Here is a 9,307-nt window from a genome sequence, read left to right as displayed (position 1 = left end):
GGGATCCTTTGGGCACGCCTTGTTCAGGCTGGTGTAGTCGATACACATGCGCCAGGAGCCGTTCTTCTTCAAAACCAGGACCGGGTTCGCCAACCAGTCCGGGTGCAGCACTTCCATGATGAAGCCAGCAGCTAGGAGCCGGGCGATTTCTTCACCGATGGCCTTCCTTCGTTCTTCGGCGAAGCGCCTGAGAGGCTGCTTCACCGGCTTGGCTTCAGGCCGGACGTGGAGGTGGTGCTCAGCCAACTCCCTCGGCACACCCGGCATGTCTCTTGGAGTCCATGCGAAGATGTCCCGATTCTCACGGAGGAAGCTGGTGAGCTCGCTTTCCTATTTCTTGTTCAAGCCGGTACCGATGGTGACGAACTTGTCCGGCTGCGCCGGGTCCAGCAGGATCTTCTTGGTGTTGTCGGCCGGCTGGAAGTGAGTCGTCCCAGCCGGGTTGCCCGCAGCCGGCATGTCTGTCTGCGCGGCTTTGGCGAGGGCGACGGCGTCGTGGATGAGCTGCTTCTCGGTGGCGATGACCAGCGTCTGGGCCATCTTGGAGCTCTGCGTGGCGCAGTCCATGGAGCGGCGATAGTCGCCGGCTACGGTGATGACCCCCTTGGGGCCGGGCAGCTTCATCTTCAGGTACCCATAGTGGGGCACCGCCATGAACTTGGTCAGGGCAGGCCTGCCCAGGAGCGCGTGGTAGGGACTCACGAGGTCCACCACCTCGAACTCGATTCTCTCGGTGCGGAAGTGATCCGGCCTTCCGAACATCACCTCCAGCGTGATCCGGCCGATCGGCTGGCAGCAATGGCCTGGCACGATGCCATGGAAGACGGTGGGGGTGGGGCGCAACTCGGCCTCCTGGATGCCCAGCTTGAGGGCGGTGTCGCGGTAGAGGATGTTGATGCTGCTGCCGCCGTCGATGAGGATGCGCGAAAAACGCACGCTGCGCCGGGTTGTGCCGATGGTGGGGTCGAGGACCATGGCGTAGCTGCCCGGCTTCGGCAGGACAGCCGGTGTGTCGCGGCGATCAAAGGTGATGGCCTGCTCGACCAGTTTAGGTGCTGGGGACCGGCGGTATGACCGCGTTGACCTCGAGGGAACGGCGCTCTTGGCTCGTCCTGTCCTCGGGCTCGGAGGTGAAGATGATGTAGGTGGCGTCTTCGGCCAGATATCGGCCGCCATGGTGCACTTGGTTAGCCTCGTGGTGCTCGAGGTTGGCGTTCTCTGCGCCGGCTTGGCCACCCGGCCCGCCGGCTGGTGGGGGCGGGGGGGGGAGGCGGTAGAGGTTCACCGCTTGTCAGCCGCTTCATGAAGTGGCAGTCGCGGGTGGTGTGGTTGGAGGGGTTCTTGCCGCTGTGGTACTTGCACGGCGAGTCGAGCATCTGCTCGAAGGTATACTTCGGCTTCCACTGCCGGTCTTGCTTCGGCGGCGGCTGCCGCACTGCCGCGTTGTCTGCCCACGGCGGCTACGTGGGCGAAGCCGTACCGGCGGTCCGGCTGGTCGCTGTGACGCTTGCCGCGGTAGTTGTCCCGCCGGCTGCCGTGCGAGCGCCCTCAGCCGGCTTGTTGTTGTCCCTTACGGTGGGGGCCGGCGAAACGTCAGCCGGCGCCTTGCCGGCTTCCTCAGCCAGCGCGCGTACTTGTCGGCGATGGCCATCAAGGCGACCATCGACTTGGGGTCACTGCGGCGCAACTTGTGCCACGACATGGTGTTGGGCCGACAGCCTCCCATGAAGAAGCCGATGGCACGCATCTCGTGCACGCCCTCGCAAGAGTTGCGCATCTCGCACCAGCGCGTCAGGTACGCGCGATCCGTCTCGTCCAGGCCCTGCTTGCACATCTCAAGCTGTTGAGGGCGACCCGGCCGGCGATAAGTGCCGGTGAAGTTGCTGATGAATGCGGCTTCGAAGTCCAGCCAGCCGTTTATGCTGCCGGCTGGCAGGTTGTTGAGCCACGTGCGGGCGGAGCCGAGTAGCATGAGGGGGAGTAGCGCACAGCCCAGCGCTTGTTGCCCTTGGCGATGCCGACTGCCGTGGAGTAGTCCAGCAGCCGATCTTCCGGCTTGGCGGAGCCGTCGTACTTGGAGGTGTCGCGCGGGAGCTGAAAGCCGTCGACCATGGGCTCGTTGAGGATCCGCGGCCCGAAGCATTTTGGGCCGGCTGGCCCCTCTTCTTCCGCGATGCGGGATTGAACCAGCCGGTCGAGGCGGTCCCGGGCGTCGGTGGGCTCGATGCGCGGGCCCAGCCGGGAGTGTGCCGGCTGGCGCGCGCCGCTTGCTTCTGGAGCCGGCCGGTGATGACGGCGGGGCCCGGAGTCTTGCTCCTGGTTCCGGCTCGGAGGGGGCCGGCTGCGGCTGCTGCCGCTCGGTGGTAGCTTGGCCGGCCCGAGCTTGCATGCGTGGCCCGGGAGTCACGGTGCCGGCTTGGTGTTGGGGAGGCGGACTCGGCCGTGTCCTGGCGCCTTCCTGTCGTTGCCTGCAGCTCCACGAGCGTGAGAAGCTACGGTGGCATTGACATACCCGGGGTCGGCGATCTGCTGTTGGCTGCATTGAGCAGCTCAGTCACCCGCCTGGTCTGGCGGCGTAACTCTTCGCCTTCGAGGCGGTTCAGCTCTTCCGCGGCGGCTTCTGCCGCGCGCACGTTCTTGTCGGGGGTGTTGTAGACGGGGAGCTCCGCAGACGGAGCCGGCGAAGGAGCGCCGTCGCGGGCGATCTCAGCGCCAAGGGCGCGGCACGGGCGGCGGATATGTCAGGCTCGCCTTGGCTCGTCGCCGCCCGGAGTGAGGCCGTGGGCGCGGTTGTATTCGCGCCGGGTGATCTCCATCGGCGCTTAGCAGCAGCCGATTCTTCGGTTTGCTTGAGGAGGAGCTGGCGGTGCGCCTCCAAGTCCGCCTCGATGGCGGTGGGAGTCTGCACCAGGCGTGAGCGGGGTGCTCAGTTTTGCCCGGACTGTATCCAGCCGGGACGGTGGTGGTGGCGCTTTCGGGCCTGAGCCGGAGGCGTTGGGGTCGATGTTGCGCTCCAAGTTGGGGCCGCGCATGCGCGGGTTCTTGGTGGGGAGCTCATCGCCAGCCATCATGACTTGCACGACGGCGGGGCCGGCGGGAGCGCTGCTGCCGGCTCGCGGAGGAGGGCTAGCGCAGCGCAGCACCTGCCGCGGGTAACGCGGCGGTGCGACGGTGGCGACGTAGACGTCGAAGCCGCCGAAGGAGATGACGCTGCCGCCGGCTGGGAAAGGGCGGTCAGCGAAGCAGCCAGCGTTGTCGCTGACGCAGTTGAGGGAGCCGAATCTCCGAGATCAAGCCCGAAGCGACTCGCTCGCCGGTGGTGATGGTGAGGCCCGTCCGGATGAAGACACCGGCCGAGGATGCTGAGGGCCCCACGGTGGGCGCCAAATGTCGTGGTATCGTCACGGCATATGCCATAGGGTGGCTAATCGAAGTGGTTCCTGAGGGATCTCACGGCGGTATCCGGATGCGGGTATGGGCACGAGCGACACGGCGACGTACCCAGGTTCGAGGCCCTCCGATGGAGGTAAAACCTCTACTCCTGCTATGAGTGTATATGATGATCACACGATACAATGGTGCTCCTAGAGCTGTGTCCGGCTGCTCCCGAGAGGCTAAGGGAGACGATGGTCTCTCTCACGGGGCAGCTACGCAGGTGGGTGAAAGTAATAAATGATCGATCCCCTGCACGAGAGGGGGTAGTGCGGCTTATATAGGCACCGGCACTTTACATATAAGACCCTATAGTTCTTGGCCGGCTTGGCCGGCTCCGGCTCCGCTCCTTCCCGAGGCGGTGACGTCGGGAGTGGTTGAGGCATCGTGGCCTGTCCCATCCGACCGCCACGGTCAGCGGTATGGAGAGGAGGTGTCCCTGTCTCCGTCGCCCACCGTAGCGATACGGATCGTCGTAAGCCACGACGGCCTGTCCGGCGCGTGGCACTATTGCTCCACAGTGCCCCGCGCTTTACGGAAGATGGAGTCAGCGTGGACTTTGGGAACCCGGATCACCAACCCGGTTCCTTCCAGTGCAAGACTCGCCAGCCTCGAGTCGGTCTGAGGTACAAACCCCAGTCGGATATGGCTTGTAGAAGCCGGCCCAGCTACAGCATTGGTGGCCACAGCCAGGCCGACTAGGACCTAGAGCCAACCGGCTTCCGGACCAGCCGGCCACGGCGCCAGCCGGCTGCTCCTCAGCCGGCCTTTGCCGCGAGCCGGCCGGTGGCCAGCCGGCTGCTCCACGTCCATTGCCCTATCCGGGGTCTTCCCCCCGACACAGGTACAAGTTTTCGAGAAATACATTTGATCGGTGAAATGTTATGGCTGTTCTGAAGTTCTGAAGGTCTTTTTATTTCTGGCGGAAGTTCCGGCCCCAGCAGGCGGAAGTTCCGCTCTGGTATGTTCAGCAGAAGTTCAGCAGAAGCCTCTCAGCGCAGTTCTGTGTGCAGTTGTTCTTTCGCGACCGGAAGTTTCGGTGGGTTCGGCCGGAAGTTCCGGTCAGCGGAACTTCCGCCCAACTTCCGGACAAGTTCCGGAAATCTCGTTTTGTGGCTCAGTATAGTCCAGTAAGGTTTTCTCACAATTCCGGAACTTGGCCGGAACTTGGCCGGAACTTCCGGTCACCGGAAGTTCCGCCCTAGTTCCGCCCAAACATATTCTGAACTGGATGTCTGACGAAGAATCTTCCTGGCGGAAGTTCCGGCCCTCCTGGCCGGTACTTCTGGTGCCAGCCGGAACTTCCGGCCCTCCTGGCCGGAACTTCCGGTGTTAGTGGATTTCGCCCCAACGGTCAGATCTGAGAGCTCCAATCATATAAATAGCTCTCTTCTCCAAAGGGACAAGTTGCTCAATCATTGCAAGAAAAATCTGCCAAGCTTCACCACCATTAGAGCCACCTCAAGAACACAAGTTGTGCAAGATCTCCTTCCTCCCCCAACCAAAGCTCTTGATCTTTGGAGATTCAAAGGAGAAGACACCGATCTACATCCTCACCGAAGCGTTTTTCATTTCCCCCTCATTTGTTTGAGGGATCTCATGCTAGTGTTTCTATTTGGTTCCCTAGTTGATTTGTGTTGATGTGTTGTTGTTGATTGTTGTATTGTTACAGATTTGGGAGCCTCCAATTCAGTTGTGGATGTGTGCCCCAAGAACCTTGTAAAGGCCCAGTTTCCGCCTCGAGGAAATCCCTTAGTGGAAGTGGGCTAGGCCTTCGTGGCGTTGCTCACCGGAGATCTGAGTGAAGCCTTCGTGGCTGTTGGTTTGGCTTTCGTAGCAACCACACTCCTCCAAACATAGACGTACCTTCTTGCAAAGGAAGGGAACTACGGGAATCATCTCCGTGTCATCGCGTGCTCCACTCTCGGTTACCTCTATCCTATTCTATCTCTTGTATTGCGTAGCTATCTTGCTTAGTTGCTTATCTTGTCATATAGGTAAATTCACTTAGTTGCATATCTAGAGAATTTACCTTTGTGTCAAGCCTAAATTGAAAAAGAACTAAAAATTGGTTAGCACCTATTCACCCCCCCTCTAGGTGCGGCATACGATCCGTTCAGCGGCCTTAAAGGATTTTTTCTGTTCGGAGATCTGTTTCTTGGTGGTCTGCATTTCAGTCGGATCCACCGTGGCTCTGTAGCCTTTCAGCTCTTCTCCAGATATCACAGACTCTACGAAGGCGGCTTCGCCCAACTCGCACTCATGAGCCTTTTTGTAGTCTCCGGATATGGTAATCATACCATTGGGACCCGGAATCTTGAGCTTGTTGTAGATATAGCACGCTCTTGCGTGGAACTTGTGGTAGGTGGGCCTGCCGAAGATGACGTGGTAGGAGCTCTTGAAGGGCACGACCTCAAACGTGATCATCTCTTCGCGGTAGTTATGAACATCGCCGAAGGCCATGGGAAGTCTGATGCTACCGAGGGAATTCGCCTTTTTACCCGGAACCACGCCATGAAACTCAGTGTTGCTGTGTTTGAGCTGTTCCTTGGTAAGGTTCATTCATTCCAGAGTCTCCAGGTACATGATGTTCAAGCTGGCTCCGCCATCCATGAGGCACTTGGAGAAGTCATAGCTGTCGATGCGGGGACTTACAACCAAGGCGTAGCATTCTTTTGGCACAATAGTAGGGTGATCCTCCCTATCAAATGTGCACGGAACTTCCGACCACCTGACAAACTGCGGCACAGCCGGAACTGTGGCGTTCAGGATGCGGAAAGCTGACTTGGAGGCGCGGACTGTTGGGGTTCCGAGGAAGGTGTGGTAAGCGCCTACACTCTTTTTACCAAAGGGGTTGGATTTAGCTGCGGTTCCTTCCTTGGGGTCCGGCGAAGCGTCGTCCTCATCCATTGCCTCGGAACTATCCTCCTCTTTGTCTTTGTTCTTGCCCTTGCCTCCTTTGCCGCGTGGGCGGTGCTTCCGGGCTCGTTTGTATCCTGCTTCCGGGTCGTTTTTCAGATCATTGACCCACTTGCAGTTGCGGTTAGTGTGAGTGGACTTCCCAGTAGCCGGATCCAGATGGGCCAGGCAGTGCATGTCCCTATACTCTTCATAGGTTTGGGGAGCGCGGGATTCGGCAGCGGTGACTTCATCACCACGCTGCTGGCCCCTGCCGGCTCCGCCTCCGCGGCCGCGTCCTTTTCCACCTCCTTGACCTCCGCGTTGGAACGCCATGGCGACCATCTCGGATCCACCATTCTTCTGGTCATCTGAAGGAGTTTTCCGCTTGCTGCCGCTGCTGTTACCGTTGTCACGGTTCTTCTTTTGCTGGTGCAGGGGGATTGCTGTAGCTGCTAGATCTCCGCCTGCGTCGTCATCGGCGGCGGTATGATCACTGGCGATGGAGATCATGTCATCCAAAGTCAGTTTATTTGCGTTAGCCAAGCAAGTGAGCTTGTGCCGCAGCAGTCCTCCCCTCTGTAGTCCACCTATAAAGGCGTGCATAACAGTGGTGTGATCAACATTTTCGCACTTGTTCCTGCATGCCAACCATCGTGTGAGGAAGTGTCTTGAGGTTTCTCCCTTCTTCTGAATACACGCTTGTAAGTCGCTTGTTGTGGCGGGTCTTTTGTAGGTGCCCCTGAAGTGCTTTTCGAAGGCGGTCTTCAGGTCGAACCAGCAAAAGATGGAATTCTTCTCGAGGTCCCTGAGCCAGATCCGGGCTGGACCTACAAGGTACAACTAAAGCATGCAGCAGGCGATATTAGGGGTTCCTCCGGCAAAGGTTACTGCATTATAGTAATCCTCAATCCAGGTATCCGGCCTTTCGGTGCCATCATAGGTCTTCAGGTTTCCGGGTAGCTTGAGGTTCATCCTTGGCGTTGGTTCCTCTCGAATCATCCTGCCGAAGCACTTTGGGCCTATGTAATCAGATCTGTATTCGTTGAGACGTTCCCGCGCGTCACGCGAACCGGGGCGGGGGGATTTTGAGCGTGAGCGAGATTTCCGACCACCGCCTCCGCCTCCACCTCCGCCTCCACCGCTAGGTGGTGGTGAGGGAGACCTGCGACGGGGCCGATCCGACCTTTTGCTTCCGCCATCAGACTCTCCTCGCCCCTCGCGATGCTGGCTCCGGCTTCGATGGCTGCCTTCACCTTGGTGCTGGCTGTCATGGCCGTTCCGGCTTCTGCGTGGCTTCGGGTCGCATTCTTCGTTCCGACTCCTCCTGGGTTCAGGGTCGCGATCGTTGATATGGCTCCGGCGAGGTTCTGGCGTTCGCTCCCTGTTCCTGTTTCTCGAGGGCAGCACGTTGTCGCGGATGTTGATTCCACCAGGCCCATGGGGCCTGGTGTTTCCGGCTGGACTACGGCGGCGAGGAGGACGCGGATATCCATTAGGTGGAGGTGAGGGATTGCGGTACTTGTCCTTACCAGTGTACATTGCATCCTTTCCCCTTCTCGGATCTGACGGTGGTGTCTTTGACGGTATGGGGATTGGATTTGGGTGTTCTCTGGTTTTCCTTCTGCGTTCCGAGGATCCGGTTCGCGATTCGTCATCGCGATGGCGATTGTCGTAGGCGTCCTTCTGCGCAGTAGTGACACAATGCTCCGGGTTGGATTCCAACCTGCGTGAAGTGTCTGCCTTGCTCTGCTGCTTCATTGCTGAGGCAACAAGCGTATAAACGTATTCGATGTCAATTTCGTCGTCGTTTTTCTTCAAGATCTCTGCAGCCTTCTTCATATTGTCCTTTGGAGTGGCGAGCGGCTGCTGCTCGGTTGGAGTTGCGAAAGTGATCTTACGGGGAGCTATAGTTTCTCGCCGGATTTTATCGACCTCCTGTTGAGCCTCAGTGATCTTGTTTTCCCAATGTTTTTCGAGTTGCTTGACCTTCACCAGCGATTCGTCCACCTCACGCTCGCGCTGCAGAAAATTGTACACGAAGTGCGCGGCCTCTTTCCTTTCATCCAGCATTGCGGCTGCGGTGTTGGCAAACTTTTTGGCTGTGGCCAACATCTCCAATCTCTTAGCTTCTAGCCTTTCTGCATTTAATGCGTCTTCAGGGGTGATGGGCTTGTTGAGGATATCCGAACGCGCAACTGCATCCATGCCAGCTTGCTCAACCAGTTCTTCTGGGGACAAGACTTCCTTACGCGGTCGTTCTCGCGAAAGCGGAGATCCCACGTGGGATGGCTGTGGATCGGAGTGGGTGTTTTCATCTTCTGATTCCCGTTGTTCCAGCGCCGCCAAGGTTGCGAGGACCTGTTTAGGCTGGGCGGATTCAACTTCGGGCTGATCACCGTAACCGTACTCCTTCACCTTGCGGTCGAATTCTTCAGTATCCATGGAGGGGGTATCCCCGGAAATTGGGCTTAGGTTGCCCAAGATCGATTCTTCAACCGGAGCGCCACTTTCTCCGACAGCCTCCTGCTGATCCGGAGCAGCGTTGTTTTCCGGTGCCTCTACCTGCTCAGGACCAGCTCCGACATCTTGAGGGGCGGTTCCGGCTGTATGGGCCAAGAAGTGTATGAAGTGACACCTCTGCTTCTCTAACACCTGGGAGACCCAGGCGGATCTGCATTGGTCTTCCACCTTTATTTCCTGCTCAGGGTCGGATTGGGTGGGCTTTGATTTTTCCAGATCCAAGGCGGAATCTTCCTTGGGAAGCTCCTGCATCTTAGATCGGATCTTCGCGACTGCGTCCTGCTCAGCGGCGGTCGCGTCAGCGTTACTTACCAGTGGGTTTCCGTCGGAATCGACGGTTTCCCCGATGAAGATGTGTATGCTGCCGACTGGGATGATGGAGAGCTTGACGGGGTTTGCCTTGGCCGGGATCCAACACTCATCCGGAGGGACGATCGGAAGATTTCCGGCGTAA

Source organism: Lolium perenne, chromosome 6, assembly GCF_019359855.2.
Source record: "Lolium perenne isolate Kyuss_39 chromosome 6, Kyuss_2.0, whole genome shotgun sequence".
Classification (NCBI taxonomy): domain Eukaryota; kingdom Viridiplantae; phylum Streptophyta; class Magnoliopsida; order Poales; family Poaceae; genus Lolium; species Lolium perenne.
Note: the sequence above shows the minus strand (reverse complement) of the source record.